Raw genomic sequence first — 26,047 nt, 5'->3', positions numbered from 1 at the left:
CTCTTTCACAGAGCATGGTTAACGGTACTGCTGGGACAAGACTGCACTGCAAAGAATTGAAATAGTAAATAACTCTGGGATTTATTCATGTTTGTAACTTGGAGGAGGCCTGCAGTGGAGTCGCTGTCTAAAATGTACATTATGCTGTTTTCCAGTCCAGAGGAAATTAATGGCCGTGCAAGCATATGTGTAATCATGACTAAATCTATACATGAACAGACAAATGGAGAAAGATTAGTGGATCCTTGGCCCATGCAGGGACAGCAAGATAAAGTGTGACCTTTGAAAGGGTATTCAAAAGGATACATCTATTTAATATAAAGTCATGGAGTCATTGTGTGTTTACAACAGCCACTGGCTCATGATTCAAAGTATGAGGATGAACTTTGGTGGAATGAGAAACCACATTAGTATTATAAGACAATTCAAAGGAGAAGCAATAGTCATTATATAGTCCTTTTTAAAACAATTATTCATTTTTTTTTTTCTACTTAGGCTTACAAATGATGTCGCTCCAGGTTTCTGTAAAGACAGTCTGAAGCCCAATGACGGCAGTCGCCATATTGGAAATGTAGACCAGCTAGCTTCCAAACAACCTGGAATTGAGTTGGGCTTTTAGCAATGCATCCAACTGTCCATCAACTCAGCTGTGCCCATAATTATGCAAATTTATGTTTACCTCTTATCACTGATAAAATCAAAACAAATGCTTAGAAAAACTGCCACAGAGACAGCATGAAAAATTACTGAGCCACACACCAAATACCATTATTGAACCAAAAATGGGCATTGTAACATGGGACCTAATGTGTACAATGAAATACCTAATTACTTATTTTTCAGTACCAGAATCAAGTGGTCACTCAAGGAACTGCAGTTTTTTTTGCTTCCACACTTGCTTGTTTTTCCAACTTCAGAGGTCACAGCTTGGTCTACCACTTCACTCCAGAAGGAAACGGTGGCAATTGTATAGCTATATGAGGGTGTATGAACTACTATTACTACTAACTTGTTTGCATGGATATTAATTGCATATTTACTATTTTCATGTAATTTATTCCTCTTTCTGCATAAGTATACACTACAATAGGCCATTTTAACCAAGTTTTCACTGCACTTTTCCTTAAACAACTTCATAGGTACTGCTTATTTAAAGCTGGGGTTGGCAGTCTCAGAAAACTAGCATGAATTTGAATGTAGCATTTCCTCAGGACTCCGTCTAACCCCTCCCCTCCTCCCTCAGAGCTCCAAGGTTGAGCGAGTGGGGCAGTCAGTAGAGTCAGGGGAAACAGAGGCAGGAGACGGGGACAAGGAGTACACGCCGGGGAAATGTACGTGCAGGAGGCGGGCAGAACGGCAGGACGGGATATAAAATGGTTTAAAATTTTGGCACCCAAAAAACGGTGATTGGTTGGTGTTTTCCCAGGTTTACTCCGGCTGTAGATAGCAGCTTTTCTTCCTTCTTTTTTAAGAACACATTATGTATCGATTGCCATCAGGACATAAAGATCATTTTAACTGGTATAACAAAAAGTGTATCTAAATCTGACTAACAACCCCAGCTTTAAGCAAGGAAGGAAGTTATGACATATGCCCATCCCTAATAGTAATATCCATCAACAAAAAAGGTTTAACTTAGGAAGTGATGAAAACTATTTGTAAAGCTGTGTGTAGAAAAATAATTTTGATAGAGGCAATGACTCATTTCAATGAGATGCTAGACTTACAACCTTTAGGTAGGAATTAAGCAATTTCCCATGCCTAATTCCAACTGGCAGGTCACTCTAAAGCAGTGGTTCTCAACTGGTCTGGCTTCGGGACCCACCATCACCCCTTAGCGATAAGCCGCGACCCAAATCAAGGAACATTTTTCAATTATCAAATTGATTTAATATAAAGATGGTGCAGTTTGAACCTGAGAAACAGAATATCAGATTATGCCAACACACAAAAAAAACAGTGTACTGCTAACCCAAAACGACCAGCAAGTGGCGATGCTAGAAGAAGAAATATGTCCTTTCACACTATTTTAGCTGCATTTTAATGTAAATCAAAAAGTGCACATTAGGGACACAAGGTTTCAAGAATATTTTGCACAAACATGAAACAAATAGTCCAACAATAGTCCAAACTAGTGATAACTACTTTCAAAGAGATCAAAAAATTGAATTGTAGTTTTGGCATAACATAACATATTATAACAAAAATGATGCTATTAAAGAGAGAGAAGAGTGTTTTGTTTCAAATGCCGCTTTAATTTTGACGGCTTCATACTTTCACTTGCCAACAACTCGGTGCACACAACACACTGAGGTTTTTGTTGTCCTTTTTTATCAATATAATATAGTCCATATTTAATGAAGCATAGTGAAAAAGCATGATGTAACAATTTTTATTTACATTTTTTTCCCCCAGCCGAAGGCCCGCGACCCACTCAAAACGAGTCCGCGACCCACTTTTGGGTCACGACCCACCAGTTGAGAAACACTGCTCTAAAGAATATATTAATGTCAAAATCCCAATTATTAACAGGCTGACAGATAATGTTTGTTGAATAAATCATACCATAACAATGACACCAGGTGCTGTACCACAGTGATAAGCTAGCCAGCAAAGCTAATACACTTGTGAAGGTTAATGTACCTGATTTTACATGAAATAACAAACCATCATGGTTTAAAGGTAAGGTAGGTGATCTGCTTTCACAACCTTGATTTTATATGTATCTTTTTACAGAGTTCTCTCCAGTGAGTGTTCACCCTGTGCTGCTAGTCCAAAGCCCTTTTATGAGAAAACTGCAAAGTCTCTGCAAAAACATATCACTACCTTGTTTTGTACATTCAGCACATTGAAAAAAACGACCTCTCACAGATGTATTCTGTGTTCCAGTGTTGCAGGTGCATGTGTCCGAACTGTATTTATATGTGTTTCAATGTCTCCCCTGAGACTCAGCCTCCAAAATAAGCCGTGGAATTGGACCTGCAATATTAACAACAAGGTTGGAGGAGGAACATCTTAAAGAACAAAATCACAATTTATTCGAAGACTGGCTTACTTGTGTTAACGTAAACCCACAGAGTTTTAAAACAACATTTAGATACAGTAGTTTTACTTTAAACCAACACAAAAAAAGACACACATGTAGTGTATATCATGTCAAATTTAACTGCTTTCATATGCAAAGTAGTCTAATCTCTTGAGTAGTTAATCCTGCAATATGATGAAACATTCAATTTCAAAACCAGCAATCATCACTGAACATTACTATCTGCTCATGTCAAGTAATACTTGCCTCTGTCTAACTGTCACACTTCATTCACACATGTTGAGTCTAAAAAAAATTCAAGAAGTTTCTTACAGCCTGGAGGACAACTTTTAACACACATATTTGCTGGCTGTGTTAATACTTGATTCTGATTGGTCAAAACCCCCAAATAACTGTGGTTAATTCTCAACAGCAAAAGAAATGCCTGGGATCAGGGGCAAACATTTCTTTACTGTATAGTTATTTAATCCTGAAATCAATAAAATCATCATTAAATCAACATTTTGTGTCAACTTCAACATCTTTGTTGGTGGGTGGGTTGTTAGTCAGGATTCTGCTAAACCTAGTTAGAATCTATTTTGCATAATCACACATTCACTATACCCATTCTACAAACATCAAAAAGCAACACACAGTATAAGCACATACAGTACCACAAACACTAGCTGTTCACAAGGAGGAACAACTTAAAGACAGTCATAAATTCAAACTCCACTTGAAAAAGGTAAAAAGAAAGTGTGGGCTGTTTTTTCAATAAGTGGGGGGGAATGTTTTAAACCAAGGTATTAGTATTCTCTGTCTGTGACCATCAGTAAAACAGATTCTGAGCAAGGCCATCTGAGGATCAGGGACGCCTTGTTGTGGCTTAAAAATGTGCATCTGTCAGTGAAACCCTAAAATACAGCTACTGGATGTGTCTGTGGTGATAAAAGCTGTGCTCAGAGCAGCCAAGAAACACACTGAGTGTTTCAACAGTTTTCAACAGTTTCCTGGGACAGTACCACTTGATGTAAACCCATACTCATGATGAGAAAAAAGAGTTCTGTGTTTAGCACCATATGTTGTGTACATCATAAATAACAATTTCCCATCGCACAAATAAAAAACGCAAAGATAAGGGTCTAAACAAATTTGATGAGGCTGTGAAATGTAATACCAACAGACCTGCTTGTCCCTACAGGACTTCGTCTCGCAGCATCAGGAGGTTTCTGGTGTTCAGTGCTTACACAGAGTATTTGTTCCCCATATGAGAAAGGACTGAAGCTCACAGCACACAAAAAGCCTGAGATACTCTTTGTTGAATCGAGCTGGTTCCGTGGAAGGTAGTTTGAGGCCTCAATTCTCATTCAGGCTCATCATCCTCTGGGAAATCAAAGTCGTGCAGGGGAACATTTTCAGGGGGTAGAAATCAAAAAGTAACTAAAACCATACATTTTGGACTGCAAAAAGTAGAGTGCCATTTTCTCCCAAGTGAGACTCTGAAGATTGTTTCCCAAACAGCCAAAAATATTGGTGTCGGGTAAGGACAGTGGCAGGAAATCTTAGGTGACCACAGGAAGTGGCCCGGTCAACAACACCAGCAAGGGAGCAATCTGTCAAGGGAAAATTGGACTCAGCAAACTTAGATCTACTGCCTTTCCCACAAAGTGGTGACCATAAAGCACCGCAGGCCAGGGTGGCAAACATGAATGTGCTGAAGGGCTTTTTACAGACCTTATGTGGTCTCACGGTTTCACACTTTTCAAACTGCAGTAGTGTTTTAAACGATGTGTCTTAATCTAAGGCACACATTAGGTAGTCTGACCTCTCCACAGTGGCTGTTGGATAGTTTTGCCTTTGAATTCTTGGTTTTGAAAACTACAAAAAAAGACACCACCCAAAACACAAAGCTTGACATGCTGCCAATCAAGGCTAATCCATGGCATGATTCGCCAAAAGATTGGAGGGGTCGAGCAAAAGGTCATTTGTTGGGGGCTTTCAATTAATCACGTTTTGAGGAAAACTACTAATTAGCATTTGATGCTAATAATTTCCTGCTTGAAGACTTAATGATTCACTGATGATTAGGAGACATGAATTCTTTATTCATATCCATTAACATGTGGCAGACAGTGCCATTACCATCTGTCTGCCTTCAGTACTCAGTGCTGCATTTCAGCAGCTGCTGTTCTCCACATTGGCCTCGTCGCTTGCCAGTAAAGCCTGCGCCAACTTTCCTTGGATGATGCAAAGGTCAATGGTGTGTTAAACAGAAAATGTCACAATGAAGTGTAAAAACAATGCTACTATTGATTCTTTGAGTCAGAGGAACCTATCTAGAGATACTTTATCAGTGAGATGAATTATCAGAAAATAATGGAAATACCTTATCAGTATTTATTATTCCAATATTACAATTTTATCAGACAACAACAACCGATAAAAGATGCTTTCATTTATTTATTAACAAGCCTTCACATTTCAACACAGTAGGTGGCAGTACATGAGCTGTTACTACATATGGACAAGAAGAACAATTGCAGCTACAACAAGCTGATAAGAGTAAAAATGGTGCCGTGTGGATGTTTTTCACATTTTTGACGTGTTTCAGAGGACAAATAAACTGTGATATGTAAAGCATGTGATGACAGTGTTCTAAGAGGTGAGAAAAAGTCATCAAAGTTTTACAAAATTAATCTTTTTAAATCACCAGAAAAGTCATCACAGGAACAACAATACGGACGTGCCAGACTTCAGCAGTAACAGCTACTACTACCCTGCTCATCACTATCATCTCCTCTCTCTCTTAATCTCCTCTATCCTTCTCCCCAACCCCAACTCGGTCAAGGCAGATGGCTGTCTAACATGAGTCTGGTTCTGCTCGAGGTTTCTGCCTGTTAAATGGATTTTTTTCCTTGCCGCTGTAACTAGATAAATACTGCAGCAAGGAAATGCTCATGGTGGATTAAGATGAGATAAGATAGTCCTGTCTGTAAAAGGGGATTGGATCTTGTCCTGTCTTGATGTTGGGTCTTTGTTAATATTTTAACATAGAGTATGGCCTAGACCAGATTCTATGTTTGTAAAAGCGTCTTGAGATATTTGTTGTGATTTGGCGCAATACCAATAAAGATTGATTGATTGAACAATGTACTGTATTAAAGAAATTCAAAAGCAGCAATAGCTGTAGCAAGCAATAGCACCAAAAAACGGTGAGTGCTGTAAAGTTGCTTCAACAAGCATTTCTACAGCATATGGTCCTACAAATCTCTCTGTTTCTTTTTTTAGCATAGCTGTCTTTCTATTTCAATACCTATAAACCTATCCATGTGTCTATCCATTTATCCATCTTTATATCTATTCTTATATTTATCTATCTATCCACATATATTTTCCTTGTATCTATCTCATTATCTCCACATCTATACACCTGTTTCCATTTTTATCTATAGGATAGATTGACAGATACATCGATCTATCCCATAAACAGAGAGACCCTATCTTTGTGTTATCATCTTGGCCGTGCATCGCTGTGTGTGATGATGTAATCTGACATCAAGAGAGATAGAGTCTGCTGCTCTGCTACTGAGTGGATACCCCACCTACCACAAAACACTGCGAACTCACAGCAACACTTTAAAATCAAGTATTTTTAAAAGCAGCCTGTACAGCTTAATAATGCAGTTGTTTACTCTATATGGTGTTTGTGTAGGTCTGCATCAGAGTGATCGGTCTGTGTGCATTGTGTCAACATGTGTCCGAGTAGGAGCTTAGAACTGCGACAGATGACAACAGAGTATGCTGACACTTCAATCTCTCTGGATTTGCAGATCGTTGACACCTTATGGTCCTTCCCAATCTAATATTGTCCAATTGCACAACCTCATCTACTCATACATGTCTTATATACATATCTCTCTACCATACCCTTTTTATACACATCTATCTGTGCATATTTCTATCAATCTATTCTATTCATCTAAGAATATCTTTGATACACTATCGCCAGTTCGCTGTTAAGATGTGATTATTGGACACGCAGAATGTGTCAGCATTTAAGCATATGCCATTCAGCACGTTTCACAGCGGATTCAATCCACCGCAGACAATGACATAAACGCTGTCTGTGTTTCATAAAAAACAACACTCTCTGATGCTAACAAAGATCAAAGACAACAGATTTGAAAATGTCACTGTTGTAAAAACCCAGTGATCCTCATATTTTGGTGTACCTCTCGAAATCAGTCTTGTGCTCTGCTTACAGTATAAAATGTCCCATAAAAAATGCATCAGACGAAACACGAACTACACATCCCCAGTCAATGCCGTCGACCCTTTAAATATCCCCGTGCAACCTTCCCCCTTACAGTCGGCACAGTAGGGCCTCCATGACCTGCATGTGTTAAAGACAAATATAACCCTTCTGCTACCCAAGCTGCTACCTCAGGAGCAGTCTGCTTCTGTTAGACTCCTGCTGAAAAGTCATCGAGGTGAGAGGAGGGCATGTTCCTTGCTGGGCTGTAGCTGTTCATAATGGTTGAAGGAGGATGTGAAAGAGGAATGGCTTAAGTGCAGTCACAGATGGAAGTACTCACATACTTTTAAAAATATCCAATGCTTCTTCTAACCCACACACACAAGTCAGGTTTTCTTGATTTAACACAGAAGGTAAGCTATCCTTTTTTACTAGCGAGGTACCTCATCCATGATTAGTTGCGACCCACTATGAGTCACAGGTGGATGGATTGAATCAGGAGCAGGGGAATGGAGGTAAAATGGGTGATTTAATGAATTACACAGACAAAGCAATTTCTTCTTGGAGCTAGAATTTCTCTTCTTTCTCTCTGTACTGCTGAAATGATGATTAAACTCTCAAACTCTCCTGTCTGAATCAAGTGTTGAATCAGTGTCTATTTTGTCTACACACTAATTCAAAAGCCATATGTGGCCCCCGTCATAGTTCATAACGCAGCCTGTTTGGTGTAATGCCTCAATACCCACTCACCAGCATTGCTGCCCCTCCCTCTTTATTTTCCTCCATGCCATGTGTCACAGTATGTCTGGGAACTAAAAGGCAGCCCAGCGGAGAAACCAGGCTGAAGATCTCACATTGACCGCTGACTCACTGAACATGTGTTTGACACAATTTTTTCACTGAGAGCCCGATACTGCTGATGTGGCTTTTCTTTGTAACAAGGTAAGGCGAATACAGGGGGATATTTTCCAGACAAAATAAGATGGAAGATGCTATGGTCACAAGGTGAGAGAGGGCGAGCTGAAAATCACACCTGTGATCATAGTCATTTTCCCCAGAGATGTTGTGTGCAGTTTGTGGAAAGCTGACTCTGCGTTCTCACCTTCACAAATGTCACCTTACTGTACATTCTTTGAACCCGCTTGTTGAGGTTATTGCTTTCTGGAGCATAGTTAGATATGAAGATGGATATTGCTTTCATGTTTTTATGGTAAATTTGAAGGAAAGGTGAGCAGCAGTTGAATTGAAACAGAGGGAAATAGTAAGTCAACCAACACTACTAAAGCTGTTTTACATTTCAGTTGTTTATTTTACAAAAACAAAGTTAAAAACAACTGCAGTTCCTCAAGTGTCCACTTGAGGCTGGCTCCAAAAGCCAATGAATCCCTATTAGGCCCTGTATTGAAATGCCCATTTTAAAATGAAATTACATCCTGGTTCAAAAAGTGGTTTCAGGTATGAAGCTTAAATACACTTATGTACATGGGGTTATTTCTTATAGCAGATTAATTTAGATAATAAAAGGGTAACAGTTAAACACACATTTGCTAAATTAGTGGTGTGGCTGAGTTGACAGACAGGTGGTTTTGTTGTCGCTATTTGCCAGAAGGCTAGCCACCTCCTCTCTACCTCTTTCCCTGTGTCTATATTGATCTTATATAAATTGAGACAGCATTTCCAATGTGGCGCCCGCCATCATTGGACTTCACATCAACTCTCCAGAAACCAATAGGTGACGTCACTGAGACTTTGTTCATGTTTTATACAGTCTAAGATTAGGCTACATGCCACAATATCACCGACGTTGTGGCAGTTGTCAGGCAACAAATGGAAATGGACCTCAATCCATTGTTCAAGATAATGTGATACCACTATGAGCAGTGAGTTGGCTTAGCTTAGCATTAAGAGTGGAAACATAGAGAAATAGCTATCTCTCTTCTGTGTAAAAGTTGCCAAATCCACCTAAATAACCAATTTATATCTATTTTCATGCCCCATTGTTCAAGCCACACACACAAACAAAATTCAAAACACTCATGTCATCATGTAGGTCTATGAGCTGGATTATCTCCTGTCTTGGAGCTCTTTCCGAGCAACCAATGGAGATGCCAGGAAGTCACTGTGCCTCATAATGGAATACAAAATGTGAATTGCTACTTTTTAACACTTTTTTACAGATTACATCTCATGTGTCAGTGAACTTTGGGGTCCTGGAATGTAGATATGTGCCTCCCAAATTAAGTCAGACTAGCTTTTCCTCTCTGTGTTGACTCTTATTGCTAAGCTACACTGGCTAGCTGCAAGCTACTGTTAAATGTAAAGCTCCTGTGAGGAACTTTTGGTTCGCATGGATATTGGCGCCCCCTGTGGACAGAAATCTATGCTAATTTTGTCCTGTAAATGTGTAAGTAATAATCCAATTCTGCTTTCTTTTAAGTCATATGTATCGCTCTGTTTAAAAAAAAAAAGGGTTGTATAGGCAGCGTGCAGTTATCACATCCTTTGACACCTATTCCTCATCAGCAGATTTAGACAGCAAAAATAACTATATAAAATGATCACTTTTACACTTGATGGTCTGATTTGAGTTCTTTAGTCTTTAGTCATCTGTAATAATTCCCGTCCATTTCATAACCAGCTTAAAAATTCCTCATGGGGGCTTTAAAAAGCAGAAATGACAGTGACAGTCTTGTCATCAAACTGTCAGCCAGAAAGCAAATAAATCCATTACTCAAAATTTCAAAGAATTTCTGATACTACTATGGATTTTTCGATATTATCTCAACTCCGGTTTTGCTGCAGCATCTGTCCTCTGAATCTCCATCCCTTCTCTCTTTCTCTCAATAAGCTGCTATCACAGAGTAAGACCTGGGAACAGTCGAGTGCGGCAGCTGACACGGGGAACCTGATCCCTGGGCTTTCCAGCAGCACAGCTTGTGCACTGCGCACATTCCTGGCACACAGGGGTCAGCAGCATGTCTTACCTCCTTCTACCTCAGCTCAAGCTTTGTTTGCTTTCACATCTTCCTTTTCTATTAACACACCAGGTGGGGGTAAAAGTTGTTGCGATGACTCTCGACCTCCCTGTCATTTTCATCAACATGTTCCCACATTGTCCTTCACTTCTTATCCTTAAACTCTTTTTTTTTGGGGTCTTTCTACTTTTCTGCCTGTTTTCAGAATCAACATAAACCAATACTACCGACAACAAGTGCATTAATCCTGACATAATTGATTTTTCTTCCCTATTTGGCTAGCTGACAGCCAGACAGGGGTCAGTGTGTTTTGGATGGCATATGCAACAGTCTGACCATCTGCATATTCTGCACCAGAATTAGCCAGACCTTGCAAAATGCTGGTCCAACAGTGCACTGAATATTAATGACATGACTAATAACTGCCTGAAAAGTACACAGAAGTACAGATTGATGATTTCCAGCTGCCAAACAGCCATTGCTATGGTTACTTTCAGGTATGCGCTTGTAGGCTAACAATATATGCTTTAAGTGAAAGTTTTGATCTGATTTTCACAGTAAGAGTCACAGATTCACGGCAGCCTCCCCCAGAAGGTGACACTTTTACGTATTTGAAAGTTGTGCACCTACTTCCTCTAATCTAATCTCAATTTGCTTGCGACAAAGCTGTGCCATTACACGTTAATGACTCATAAACTAGTGATCAAATACCTTAAAAAAGGATTGATGCTACAGGTTTGATTGAAAAGCCTATTCAAAAGAAAAGCTCAATCACAAAGAGTAACCTACTAAAACAGATCCATGCAATCACCACCACATACTATGACCATATTCTGCTTTATGCTGTATCAGCTCCAGGGATACCTGCTTAAAATATGAATTGCATAACAAAGTGTCACTCAAACATGATGAGACTGAAGCTGTCAGCCAGGCTATTTGCCTCTAGCATCTTCCTGCTCATATTACACACCATGTGTATAGAGGGAATATGCAGACATATTGCCACATCACAAATCATTAACAAACCTTGACAGGGAAAAACATCATGTAAAACTGCACAACCTGTAGCAGCAGACTCACCTTCAAAATAAACAGTCTGTTTAAATCCCTCAGCTCTGACGTGTGGGGATGCACAGCTATAGTATCCAATCCAGTAACAGGTAATCAATCAACACGAGCAGAAGTCCTGGGCTGATATGAGCTGAAGTTACAGTCCAGATTCTGCTGCTGCTGCTTCCCTCCAGAAACGACTCAATGTGTGCAGAGAGAATTGAGTTGTTGAGGCTCAGACGAGCCGCTCGAAAACTTTCCCCCTGACTGCTCACACCATCTGCACGCTGAGAAAGCCTCCACTGTGGACGGGATGGCTGTCGCGGTCAGTACAGTCACACATGGGACACCACTACAGCAGGACTGTGCCCAGACACATGCACTCACAAACACTCACACACATGCACTCAGACACAAACACACTCTATCTCCCCCGGCAAACACTGCAGGCTATGCAGTCCTAACTCCCCCAGTCATCCTGGCTGGTGAGACGCTCACACTCAAGTCTGGGAAGAACGTGTGTGTATGTTGGTTACAGAGAGAAGGAGGAGGGAGAGAGGGAGGGGAAAAATGTGTCTGTGCATATGTGTGTGTGTGTGCTTGAGCACCTTTTAGGAAGTCTCAAGATAGGATCTCTCATTGAGCAGCAATGCAGCTCACTTTCTCTCGTGTTTCCTCTACATGAAGCAACTGGCACTTCTTTAAATCTTATACTGTCCTCAAATGTCCTGAAAATGTTATCCATGAAGCAGTGTACAAACTTTTCCACGCTTCATAATGTGGAATATAAATCATTTTGAACTTCCTCATACATCATCTGTGAGTAATTCTGCAAACAAACACAGAAAGCTGCCCCAGTTTTAGAGTCTTCAAGGCGACACATACAAATGACTGCATGCACGCAGCTCAACAAACATTTATTCAGTGACACTATCCTCACTTTAGTGCAAGCCCAGCTGTATACACACCAGTGGAAAGTGCATCTTGTTTACCTGTGAGTGGTTGAAGATTCTCTCCTACAGAACAGCCTCACAGTGGGTGCCTCTGAGGAACATATCAGTTTTCATTCTAAATGTACAATCAAATAGAAAAACATTGAGTGTTGTGATGCAGTGTCTACTTTGACCCTACATTCCTGAGCTCTGTCAAACAATCAGTGAGCTCCTTATCAACTCCTCATAACCTGTCTTGTCACCTGATACATTCTACTCACTTGTGACAAGAGTAAAGGCAAAATGAAACAGAAACATGTTGCTCAAGTTGTCAAAGATATTTTGGAATTGACATAATACGAGTTCTTGTAGAAACGTCTAGGATAGGCACCGACATATTTCACTTGCAACACATTTTGGAGCCAAGGTATGCCCAGAAGCAATCTGGCTGGTGGAGCCGCTGGACTGACGTCACAGCCTTTTCCGCTAACCAGAACACACACTTAACTCACCAATAACACGTCAAAGAGTCCTCAGGTCAGTCTAGGGACGGTCTACAGCTGAACAGATTCTTGTGTTTATCTGAAGCAGAAAGCATGTTTAGAAAAGTCTATTTGGCATGATTTTTTTATTTTTGCAGTTTCACTCATATCCCATCGGTTATAATGGACGAGGTGGGCTATAGGCTTATATTGCAGCCACTCAACACGGGCAGCTCTAAATGTTAAGGCCTCACTATTAAGCAGCAGTTGTGCCGTCCCATCTTCTTACTCTCCTATATCCCTCTTTCCAACCCCAACTCGGTTGAGGCAGATGACTGTCTATTATGACTGTTTAAAAGAAGTTTTTCCTTGCCGCTGTAACTAGCTAAATACTAAGAGGTGCAATGCTCATGGTGGATTGAAATGAGATAAGATCCAGTCCTGTCTGTAAGAGGGGACTGGATCTTATTCTGTCTTGATGTTGGGTCTCTGTTAATAATTTAACATAGAATATGGTCTAGACCAGCTTTGTTTGTAAAAGCGTCTTGAGATAACGTTTGTTGTGATTCGGCGCTAAACAAATAAAGATTGTTTGATTGATAAAGTTGCAGCCTGTTAATAGAAGTACGTTGTTTGCTTTTCTTGGACTGTGATGGAAAGAAATAGAAACGTTCCAACCAAGCGGCAAACTCCGGTCTCAAACGATGAAGCCAATGCGGAAGTGATATAAACTGCAATACATCGAAAATCCACTTGAGGCTGGCTGCAGAAACACCGGAAACCACATAGATATGAATGGGAAAAAGACGATCTTTGCAGCATTAATAAACATGTTTACAGCCTGGTTCAAAAACCGGCTTGGCCCTACAACGCTAATCTCTCTAATGGCACACACTGTATGGGGGGTGATTTCTTTTTTATAACGTGACGGTTCAGAAGATTTTAAGATTACGAGTTTTGCCCAAATAAGGACATGACTGACGTGACTCCCGGTCGGGAACACACATCCATTGGCTAAGAGGCTCACACTACGTCACACTCTGCCTAGTTGAGTTCCGCACTACCAATATGGCTGCTGCCGTCGATTTGCTTCAAAACAGAGCTCAGGAACAGATGGGTGACGTCACGGATACTACGTCCATATTTTTTACAGTCTATGGTTCCAACCCAACTCATTTCCAAGTTTAACTGAAAAATTCAAATCTAAATAACTGACTAGACTACAGGGAAAAAAAAAAGAGCCAACAACGGGTACACCCAAGCAGCAACCTCCGGTCTAAAAATATTGTCCAATGCGGAAGTGCTAAAAGCGGCAGTTCATCGAGGATCAGCTTGAGGCTGGCTCCGGAAGTACTGGAAGTCACATACACATGAATGGGAAAAAAGACGATCTTTACAGCAGAAATAAACATGTTTACAGCCTGGTACAAAAGACCAGTGTAGTCTGAATAGCTCATTTCTGGATGTGCTCTCACTGTGAGGAGGGTGATTTTTTTTTTAACGCAGCAATTTCGAAGATATTGAGATTACTCAGTCCCTCCAGGAAGTTGCGATTTCGCGATCGCAACTATCAATGCAAATTCAACCAATCAGCGTGATTTTTTCGCGGCCTTGCAATTTTATACAATCACCACAACTTTCCCGCAAATTTGACTAATTACCTTAACCTCAGCCCCTGTACGTCATCGGTTTTGTCATCAATTTCACTTCCCTAAACGTAAGTCATCACTTGATCGGCACTTTTCAACAGCAAAACATGCACAGAGAACGGGTGAAGAGAGGGGACAGCAGGCGGGACAAGTGACGATGACAACGTTGTTATTTATAGATTGAGGGGCTCAGTGTTTGCTTGGTCACTTACCTGCAGCAGGTGTGCTTTATGAACCAGCTCTCCTCACCTCCATGCATCTGTCTCATCTTCATTGAGGATTTTTACCCCCGGTGTGCGTTAGTGACAGAGACAACCACGGGGCGTCTGTTTACTATTTAAGGTGCTAATATTTGATGTTTGACGTTGTTGCCGCCAGTACCGTAAAAAGCTCTGCGTCCACTTGATTTAATCCAGTTTGGTGAAACTTCAGACACATTTAGTAAGTTTGGATCAACTGATAGTCATCAAAGATGCAGATTCACGTTAGAGTGCCGTGAGCTGCCTGTCAAGTGCCCCTGTCACTGCGAGGTGCATTCAGGGACCATCGTAAATGTGCAATACAGTCCTTTCATGGCATTTTTCTGTGAATCAAGAGAATCAAAACACAGTCACAGTGGTCCCATCAAGAATGTTTTCTAAAAACAACTGTAATTTAGCGTATTTACTTGCCCCTGAGATGTTATTGGGGAAAAAAAAAAAAAAAAAAATCGCAACCTTCACCGCAATTTTTTCAAAAAGCTGGAGGCTCAAACTCCACCTCTTTACGTCACACTGGCTCTGCAGCAGCAATATGGCTGCCGCTGCCGGTTGGTCTCAAAACAGCTCTTCGGAAACAGTTTCACAGTCACAGTCAAAATAGATATTTTCATTTTTTACGCTGTCTACTGAAAACATTTCTAATAAGAGGATAAAGATACAAAGCCAGATGTATATTTTTTTACATAGCTTAAGAAGAGATGTGTAAAAACAATCCATATTAGAATCAGGATATTACATCTGATCTGATATATTGAAATGGCCAACCTGCTGCCTACTACTTGCTGTATATTTTGCTATATTACCACCCCAGACAGTTACAGGACATCCATGCAATCTTCATGTATCACTGGCACGTGTCAGCCACATCCACTGCTAATGTCCTCAGCAATAATAAGGGAGGGAAATTCCAATCAGTGTGGGAGGCTGCTGACGTGTCAACAATAATTACTTCCTCAAAATCCAATCATCAGGATGAGAATTAGTTCATTTACAGACTCACATGTATTACAGTACATTAAAACTTGGGCCAACAAGACTGGAAGTGAATGTATGACTCTAGAAAAGCTGGCTGAGTTTGTTAATGAGAAGTCTCACAGCCATGGTGCTGACTGTGGGGGTGGTGGTGTAGACAAACATGGTCCTGGCTGGGCTATTAAGGTGTGAGAGGGTCAGGAGTCGGGTCAGGCTGAACACATTTCCTATTGATTTGTTTGATCTACAGGCAGACCCTGAGCAGTGAGGCAGGAGGGAGGTCGCTGTCACATTTGAACCTTCGATTAACATCAGTCAAATGATTGATCAAAGAGGCAGCAGCAGTACATGAATCTGCCCGAAGCTTCAAGCTCTGACTAATAAATGTGCAAGCTCTAATCAGAGTCAGGCCAGATAACTCGAGTGTGTGCAGGACTACCTGAGATAAGTAAGCAGGATCTCACAGAACAGGTTGCATCAATTAGATATCTGAAGCTGCAAGCAATTGGCAGCATATTTCTTGTTTTAGTATGAGCTTAATGGCCACTTAGTCCAACGCATTACTCTTTGCCCCAATATAACGGAAACGTATTGGTCACAAGAAACCCCCCTACAGTTTTGCAAATAAAAAATGAGATACAGGTACCAAAACCATTTTTAAACCAAGCTATAAACATGTTTAATCCTTAAAATGGGCAGTTTAATATGGGCTATAATGGGGTTTACCAAATTTCCCTCCCCGGGATAAAAATAAAGTATTTCTGATTCTGTTTTCTTGGCTTTAAGAGCCAGCCTCAAGTGGACAGTCAGGGAACTGCAGTCTTTCCAATTGTGCTTCGGCTCAGTTCTTTCAACGCGAGACGTAAATGATGACTCTACACCAAAGCCACGTTGTAGTGGCATATGTTGTCTTGAGCACTACATACCTGATGGAGTAATTACTGCACTCTCTAATACTACACACAAACGCTAGTTGGCAGTGTGGTTTCTATGTCCGTCGTATCGCCAGCTCCCAATTCCATTACATTCTCTGCTTGCTGTGAAAGGAAAACATGGCGAATGAAGGAGGAGGGGATGGAATGTATGGCCTCTGAATCAATAGGTGGTGATACCAGAAATGTTGTGAATGCAGGAAATTACTATGCTTCAGAGCGGACCAATCACAAGGCTTGCGGTCTGCATTACGTCGCCTATGTACAATTTCGAGGGGATGCATGTCAGGCGCTTAAGTTTTTTTGATTCAATGTAAAAGTAATAGACAGGCTTAAGTGATTTTTTTTCTTTTCTAATAGCAAGAAAAGTTTTGTCCTTACTAAAGCTAATAATTATGCATCACTTGGGGTGTGGTTAAGAGGTGGTTGCAATGTAGCTTTTTGCCAGGTGTCCAAAAGTCCACATCAGCTCCACTTCTATCTATGCATTGCCTGTGTCTAGGCTGACCTGAAGTTAGGCTCAGTCAGCATTTCCAATATGCTGACCACCATCTTTGGGCTTCAGGAGACTAATTCCATTTATTGGACAGTCTATGTCAATCTGTGACTGATATTGTAAAATTACATATTACAAATTACATATTATAGAAGTAGCATTTCAGGAGGCCTGTTTTAGCAGCGAAAATGTTAAAAATTCTGAATTTGGTCGAGAGAATGTTTTTCTTATTTTGATTTCTAAGGTGTTTAACCATCTTGAGCCCTATAGATTTCCTTGGGACCTTTTGAAGAGTCCTGCCACTAAATTTGTCTTTCATTGTCAGCGGTCGACTTAATCCTTTCACTTTACCTTATTGTTGTGTGCCCTATTTTTTACTTTAAGGTACCCTATTTAAAATTTCTTTGCAAACTGAATGGCATCCAACTGACAGACTATATTTTGTCATTGCTTTTGTTTTCTTCTGCAGCTGTGCAATATATTTATATTTTTAGCCAAAGATCAGCAGTACGAATACAGACAATTTGATCAAACCAGTAAAATCTCACATCCACACAGAAGGAGAGTTTTTGGTGTGTTATAAAAGGCCTCATTAAGATAAATGAAATGTTGAGACTAAACCAGTGTTAGCTCTGAGCCATCTGTCCTCAGTCATCCTTCAGCATGTTTTATTATATTTGCAGGACGTGGAATGCTGAACATGAAACACTGTGACCTTGTGACGTAAGAAGTGGCCATCTGTAAACAAGCTGGAGCTGCATCTACTCCCATGAGGAACTCTGGGGGGGTGGGCTTATCTGATAGAAGATAACTCAGAAGATTAGAGTGGATGAATCTTCACAGAAAAGGCCCTGGGGAATTGAATTGTTCTCAATGGACATGCTATTCTCATGGCCTTGCAGTCAGAGGTTTTGGACAGTTGACTTCAGGAAGGATAATAGAAATCCTTGGGGAAAGAGGAGAAGCCTTTCCCAGTACACCAGGATGTCACTGGAACGCATCTTTAATATACTTGTCTTCCAATTCTGCTCAGTTAATAAGTGGAATTCACTTTATCTCTTTACTGGCATTCTGTTACTGCCTCTGGTAAAAATTTCGACTGCCTATAATAATATTATAATTCTATTGTAATTAAAATGTTTTATTGTTTTTCATAACCATGCTGTAAATGAAGGCAGCTATTGCAGAATAAGCCATATAAGCCATCTGTTGGTCAGTTAGTGAGTGCATGAGTTTTAAATGGAGACTGTATAATAACAAGACAAAACTGTTCACAGTGGAGGGAATCAGTGTTGTCGGAATAGCTAATTTCTGATGCCCCAATGTGGCCAAAATAGGTATTGCAGTTACAATGACCAAAGGCTTTTTAGTCTGAAGGGTATCACAACTATTGAATACTGAGATACTGAATAAAAACTACAAATTTGGGGTGTCCTGTTGGCCCAACTCTCTTTATTCATCCTGTCAGCTCTCTGTTCTTGAATTTCTAAGAGCATTTAATGCCTAAAACCAAAAACGAAAAATGCACATACAAGCTTGAACATATTAAAAGTGACTTATAGGCAGCTATACAGTTTTAGAAAAATGAAAATAGAGGGGGACACCTTCATCGATGAGTAAGATTTTCAACAGACATGCAACAGTCTATGTAGCCCTGTACACTATGCTGTTGTTATTATGTCAGTTTCCTTTATACATACCACTACTTGTCTCAGTTAGACTGAAACATATCCCAGGACAGTTACCTCCTCCTTTAAAGATGCTGAAGGTTGTTTTGAATTGTGGACACTCACTGGCAAAAGCAAAGGTGAGTGACCACAGCAACTTTCTTTTGAGTGTTTATCTGGCTATGCAAACGTTCCCTAATTATGGAAGCCAGAGAAAGACATGATTAAATACATTTTATTTTCTCGATTTTCTCGAGATAACGAGTTCATTTCACTTGTTTTCCCAAGATCACTACTCATTTTTCTCATTATCTCAACAACCTTTGTTTTCTTGAGAGAACGAGAAAAATAAGATGAGAAAACTGAGAAAACACAATCATTTTTTATGGGTTTCCATATTCAATATAAAAGTAGCACATTTATACATATGGTAACCAAGTAACTTCAGATAATAGAAAAGGCTTGTTATCAGTTTCATCCATCCATCCATCCATTACCTTGACTGCCTATCCTGTTTGGGGTCACAGGCTTGAGCCAATCCAAGCTGCCTTCAGGTGGAAGGCACACCCTGGACAGGTCACCAACCTATCACATTGTTATTAGTTTCTTTAATTATTTTATTTTTTTCATAAACATTATTTAGAAAACTTTGCCTCAGTAAAGAATAAAAAGACATTTCGTTACAAGACATTTATCTTACAGGTTGAAGATCAAAAACACAAAAAACGAGCTTTGTTGAGAAAAAATAGATAAATGATCCCATTATCACGAGAAAAATAAGTCGAAAACTCAAGATAACAAACTTTGTTTTCTCGAGATAACAACAAGAGTAACTTGTTATCTTGAGAAAAACTGAGAAAATAAAATGTATTTAATCATGTCCTTTTAGGGCTTCCGTACCTAACACTCCTCTTTGCTTTAAAATGAGAACACCCATATCCTCTAAGATTTTTCAAATATAATGCTCCACAAAATAACTAAAAGCACCTGTGATTTAAGATAGGATAAGATAAGAAGATAAGAAAGTCCTTGACTCGTCCCACAATGGGGAAATTCAAGTGTCACAGTAGCAAGTAGACAGCGCAAAATATATATATAAAGCAAACAAGAGCCTTTAAAGTAACAATTAATAAAGTTATTAGCAATTAAAATTAAAGAGGTAAAAAATAAGCACATCTTAAAATCACACACACACACACACACACACACACATATATATATATATTATTGGTTATAGAGTCTGCAGCTGCAGGAATAAAAGACCTGCGGTATCTCTCCGTGAGACACCGCGGGTGAAGAAGTCTGCCACTGAACGAGCTACTTAGTGTTGTTATGGTCTCCTGGAGGGGGTGTGACATGTTGTCTATCAGAGAAGATAGCTTTGCTATCATCCTCCTGTCAGCCACCACCTCCACAGGGTCCAGTGGGCAGCCCAGGACAGAGCTGGCCTTCTTCCCATGTCTGTTCAGCTTCTTCCATTTGGAGTGACAATTATTCTATAACTCAAGTTCTCATCTGTTTCACTCCACTATTGTCCATAGCTTACCCTTAAAGGCCTAATTTCAGTTAAAAGACAGATACACTTGATTGTTTCTTAATATAAGGTTCCCCCCACTCTTGAGAGCACATCTCATTCCTTTTTTGATGCAACACTGCTCTCTGTTGGTGACTTTTAAAACATCAAAAATCTGAGTCTAAATAAGCTTGGTGTAGCCATTTCCCCTCATCATTCAGAGTTTTGCAAACACATGCATGACCATGATTTTTCTGTTATTTTATATCATGGTTCAAGGAAACATTGCAGAATTCTATAATTATCTTGGGCCTAAAGGATAGAGATAATTCTTGCCATGGTTAATACAAAAAAAACAATCAGAATGAGTTAAGACAATTTCTGTTTAATATTGTGATACTCGTTTGAGCATGAAATATAAAATGAACACAAAAATTCAAAGTAACTAGGTTGTGATACACTATCATCAAGAAACCACCAGAGGTCCAACTGTCACAGCAAGAAGGGCACCGAACATGATATGTTCACACACTCCCTATATCCCCAATATCTTGATTCCAAAGGGGGACAATTTTTATTTCACCATGTTTGCAATTTCTAAATAAAGGTGTCGTAACCTTGAAAGATTCTGATACGCACTTACCTTTAAGTCAATTTAACTTTCCACTTTAATGCAATAGAAGCTTTACAGTTACCTCCCATGTTTTCAGTAAAACAACTATAAGTATGAGGTAAATCCTCCAGCATTGAACATAAACACTGACTTTTAGGTGAATATGAATTTAGTCATATGACGACAATAACTAAAAGTTCAAACTTATCAGACTGTGGACCATGCACCTGTAGTAGCACTGTGGACCATGCACCTGTAGTAGCACTGTGGACCATGCACCTGTAGTAGCACTGTCCACAGTTCACTATGAAAGAGCAGAGTCATCGTCAGTCATGCTTAACTTGGGGATAGCGACACACCTCTTGCTAGCTTACAGCTGGCAATGTTTCACTTGTTAGCTCGAGGCACAAAGTAAAGAAAGTAAAGAAAGTAGATTACTGTCATATCAGGACACTTGATTTACGATTTGAATGTAGGTTATATGGACAGTCCTCTTCATTATATTCCAATTTATCTTTCGTGTTAAGCACCACAATTTCCCTCACAATGTCAGAGATTAGCATCGTCATTGCGGGGGGGGGGGGGTTAGTCTAATTTACAGAAAATTGTTTTTTCACTGATTTTCACTGTTTTTTCCTGTTCAATTACAAAAGTAAAACACATGTTAATGAATATAGTATAGCACTAATTATTGATCAACTAGTTAGCTTAAAAACATCAGTATTTCATGGACTGTGTTCTGCACATGTAGAGCTAGAATAAACATGCTATGCTAGCCAAACTATTGTAAAGCGAAATCGCTGGATACCATCAATAAATACTCTGATGACGCAGCAAAATTCAGCTGTCATCAAAAAATCCATAAGCATGAGGTTTGTTTGTTTATTTGTTTAGTTCTTTTTGAATAACTTCACGCACCTTTTCCTCTATAAATATGGAAACATTTCTGTAAGTATTCAAATTAAAGTTAATAAATTATTCTTCCAAAATGTCCATACTTCTACACGTGATTACTGTGACTTATACCTTTTTTTTAAATAGGGGAAACGAAAGAACAGTAACAACACACAAGAGAAAGGGTGATATTTCTCAGGAATATTTTAAGTCATATTCATTTCAGCACACACTAGAACATTTTACACATCCAAATATTTACTTAAAGGTATAGTTGAGTAGACTTAAGTTGAAATTTAATTCACAGAGAGCTTAGAAGTCCTTGCTAAACTTGCACATTTTCATGATAATCAGCCAACATATAATTGATGTGCTTTTTTGAAGTATTTAGTTTACATGTAATAATAGCACTTCGCCATGAAGTAATAAGATGACGTGTCATCAGGGTTCTATTCAAAGTAACAAGATAAAAAATATTTAGAATTCATTTTTAGAGTAATCAGACTACATGTAATCAGAGTACTCCACCCAAAGTCGAAAAGAAAACAAGTTATAAGAGTACTCTTCCATGAATTAATCAAATAACATGTATTCTGAGAATTGTTCACAGCATTCAAATAACTTGATAGCAGAGAACTTTTTTTAAAATAATCAAATTACAATTAATCAGATGTCCAATGGGACAAATCTAGAACACTAGCTTTTCACAGATAGGGCCTGGGATTTGAACCTTTTGATGTGAGGCAATGTGCTGCCTCGCTGTGTTTCCTTGTTTTCTCTTATACTTTCCAGATCATTCTTGAAGTCAAAATTTGTGGTCCACAATCAAAGGAGAGAAAACCCGAAGACTTAAAGGGCCAGGGTAAGGATGTGAACAGACAGCCACCTGGCTGTGAGTCCGCAGTACTGACCACAACACTAACATGCCACCAAACAGCGCTCCCCATTTTGGTTTTATATACTTTCCAGTTCATTCTGGTCATTTTTAAGTTATTGTCTGGTGGGATACTTAACCTGTGAGGGAATGTTTAGTGTTCCTGGTGACAAGTCTGACATGCAGAAGACCATCCTTTCAAGGGTTAGCAATCTGTCCGGTCACAGAGGTCAAGGCTGCACATGTTTGTTTTGACAGTGAACAACAAGATGTTTGTGGGAATAGAATAAGAAAAGGAAGGGAAACCAGAAAGGAAGGGGAAAGCCTGGATTTAAAGGGCCAACAACTGACAAATCACAATCAAATTTGGGAAGATATGACATGGATAACACATTTGCTGTCTATCCTTCAAGAACCATGGTGATGCAGCACTGCAGGCCAAAGAACCAGGCTTTTGGTTTGGTAAATTTCCATTGGCTTTTCTATGCACTTTGTTTTTATTTTCAATTATATCTTGGAACTATGTTTTAAATTGTACACACTTTTATTTGTGTGGCTCAGGTGGCCATCTTACCTCTCTTGTTTAGATTTCTGTAAGTCCATCTAAGGCACTTAGTATCAGTGAAAATAGCTATATAAATCAATCTGACTACTTAACACGGCAGCCTGTGTGTCACAGTGCAGTTTAGATATTTGCTATCAATCTAATCAATCTAATGGCTTAATTTCCTCCTTCACAGTGTTTATGTGTTGTCTCCATTAAGCTTTGTCATTCCACAGCTCTAATAAACAACCTGTTGAGGCCGGGCCAGACTGTAAATACCAGAACATCTATTTGCAGTAAATCAGTGTTATTTACTACTCTGTTCACGCACCTTTGTTTCTACAGAGGCGGCAGTGACGTGTTCAGGGAGTGAGATAAAGGGTATTTCTCACCAACTCTTTCCTGTTATTTTCCAGGGTCCTTTGTTTGGTTGCGAGGCCTCGGCTCGACGGTTCTCAGGGGAACAAGAGGAACATTTGAGTCTGAGCACTTATGAACAGTCCGGCCCTTAAAAGCAGGCTGCTCCCATACCTGTGTGTGCGTGTGTGTCTGTATTTGTGTGCGTGTCACCTTGTCCTTGGTTTGAGGGAATACATCCCTGCAGTGATAAATGTCTGTTTCGGGGCACTTTTAGTGGACTCTGTGTCTTCCAAAAGTTAAGTAGCTCAACAAAACTTTGAAGACCATGACATTGATTTAACCAAAGAATAATTTAGACAAAACCTTGGGATTCAGTTTCTTTTCATTTCAGTTAAACACAAAAAAATCAAAGAAGAAGAAGAATGTATTGGTTCAAAGTTTGTTGCTGCTCATTTTTAATGTAAAACAAACAACGCTTTGGTTGGGTAAAGTTTTTATTTCTATATATTTTGTTTTAACTAGGACGAAAAACTATAGGAAAAATCTTTGTCCTTGATATATGTCTTATTTCTCAGCTCATTAAAGTTTAGTCTGTGATTCACCTTGACTGTGTGCGTCATTTTTTTCAAGATAGATTGTTTTGGGCCTTTAAAGAAAATAAAATAAAGCAGAAAGGAAGTTTCCTCTTCTCACAACCCAACAAGGGAAGTTTGTTGTGTCACTTATAAATTCCAAGCTTTTGGAGTGTCTCTTGACAAAAAACAACAACCTGCTTTTAAATTCCTGTCCCGGGTAGACACAACAACAACAGGAAGAAGGGACATTTTCACAGGTGTCAGGAAGCACGGGAAATAAACAAGCTGAATACTGGAAAACATTTTTTTTTTGTACCAGTAAGAGTCAGAGGTGAGGCTCATAAGAGTTATTTTTAGACGGGACAGGATTATTTATGCAGAGCCAAAATGTTTGAATGATTTTGATCTACATAAGATGTTTTGAGCCTTAATACTGCATTGTGAGGTAGTACAACTGGATGCAAAAGAAAAGAGAAAAAATATTTCTCCATCAAATAAGGGGTCAAATATAAATGAATCCCAAATAACTTGCATTTGGTGTTTAAAATTCAAAATTACACAAATATGAATTCTTAAAGCAACCATTTTACTGCATTTAGGATGGACCATTTCATTTTATGAAAATGTGTCACAGTATTTTCTGGACAGTATTATTTGCTAGTTAACACACTTACACTAGAATAACATACAACTGATGTTTTCTGTATGTTTATGACAGTCAGTGATACATAAGCAAAGGATTTGCTGAAATACTCTGAGGAGGTAAGGTAAGAGTTTAAATACTTTCAATGAATGTTGTCCATACACTAATTTCTCAAGAAAGACCTTAAAGCTCCAGTGAGTTCCTTTTGTTTAGTGTCAATAATGATTTGGGCCATGTGAAATTAGAATTTCTAGACAATTATATCACTCATCAAGAATTTTTGGTATGAAACATGACAAAAGGCTGTATAACAGGATGTGGTTAACCACTTTGTTTGACACCTACCCCCCACCAGCGGTTTCAAACATCAAAAATAACTATATAATATGGTCAATCTTCTTGTTAATAGTCTTGTTTTCTGTTTTAGAACATACAGAGACATCATTATTAATTTCAGTCTGTTTCACAGCCAGATAAAAGAAAATCCCCACAGGAGCTTTAAGCACTACCAGGAATTTAATCATATCTGTTAATTGCAGTTTGTTTCCATGCATTGATAAGTTGATGAGCTCTTCCATTTATTAAATCTTCAAACTAAAGCCAGTAGCCCATCTTAGCTCCTCAGTTTATCTCATGCTCTCTGTGGTTGCATATATTTCCATCCCTGAGAAATGTTTAATGCATGGGAACAAAAATATTTTGCCATTTGTGGAGAAAGAAGGGCATCCCAGGACATAAGAGTCAAGGATGTCTGAAAAACTTCTCAGCTGCTCTAAACACTTGTGCTCCTGAATTTGGGTTTCTTGTCAGCATGGGAAAGCAGAATTCCTGCTACTTAAAATATATTCTATCACCCAGACTTCTTGACATTTTTACTGTCCAGAGAAGCTTTTTATACCTCCCTTAAATCAAAATATCTGTATGATTTTTTTTTACCTCAATTACACTCTTAAAATGTCTTCAACCTTTCTCCCCCAGAACTCTTGCATTAATTTATTAGATTTCACCCACTTTTCAAAGGTGCAAGGTGAAAATGTATCATGCACTAAGGTCATTTTCTTCTAGAAAAACTTTATGAAGTGAAGGCTCAACTTCTCATCCATGAGAGAGCCTGGTCAGTCTTCAAGATTTGCAAATATCAGCCTGCATTTGGTTTAGTGTAATGGAATTATGGCTAAGCTAAACAAACCACTCCCAGAGATTTATAAGACTGTGCATTTGTTTCAAAATGTTCACAATCATTTCTTTAAAAAATAGCTTTAAAAAGAACCACATTTGCCCCAATTTCATCTTGCCTGGTAAAGGTTTTAACTTTTCAAACACTAATGAATAAATT

At 39.2% G+C, this 26,047-nt stretch overlaps 1 protein-coding gene and 2 long non-coding RNA genes across 8 annotated transcripts in view; 2 read left to right on the top strand and 1 right to left on the bottom strand.

The window, feature by feature from the left end:
* The window catches only part of arhgap24 (Rho GTPase activating protein 24), a 92,180-nt gene extending 77,551 nt beyond the window's left edge, over window positions 1-14,629 (bottom strand). Inside the window, exons 1-2 of one of the 4 annotated variants that reach the window (XM_034709998.1) lie at window positions 12,750-12,804; window positions 12,298-12,349 (exon numbers count right to left, since the gene is read on the bottom strand). The gene's annotated coding sequence lies outside the window, so the exon portion shown is untranslated. Of the gene's footprint in view, window positions 1-11,335; window positions 11,814-12,297; window positions 12,350-12,749; window positions 12,805-14,380; window positions 14,408-14,580 lie in introns of those variants that run through there. The other 3 variants (XM_034709997.1, XM_034709999.1, XM_034709996.1) reach the window with 3 other exon arrangements.
* LOC117831343 lies at window positions 14,387-18,456 on the top strand. Its single transcript, XR_004634976.1, has 2 exons — window positions 14,387-14,436; window positions 17,712-18,456. It is a non-coding gene; the product is annotated as an uncharacterized LOC117831343 (long non-coding RNA).
* A 306-nt stretch (window positions 18,457-18,762) lies between these two features.
* On the top strand, window positions 18,763-24,094 carry LOC117831340. Of its 3 annotated transcripts, none has more exons than XR_004634975.1 (3): window positions 18,763-18,835; window positions 22,508-22,577; window positions 23,550-24,094. It is a non-coding gene; the product is annotated as an uncharacterized LOC117831340 (long non-coding RNA). The 3 variants fall into 3 exon arrangements; XR_004634973.1 differs by lacking the exon at window positions 18,763-18,835 and adding an exon at window positions 20,647-20,939; XR_004634974.1 differs by lacking the exon at window positions 18,763-18,835 and adding an exon at window positions 21,415-21,693.
* Window positions 24,095-26,047: the final 1,953 nt, after the last annotated feature.

Source organism: Notolabrus celidotus, chromosome 19, assembly GCF_009762535.1.
Source record: "Notolabrus celidotus isolate fNotCel1 chromosome 19, fNotCel1.pri, whole genome shotgun sequence".
Lineage (NCBI taxonomy): Eukaryota > Metazoa > Chordata > Actinopteri > Labriformes > Labridae > Notolabrus > Notolabrus celidotus.
Note: the sequence above shows the minus strand (reverse complement) of the source record. Positions and strands in the feature narration are given on the sequence as shown.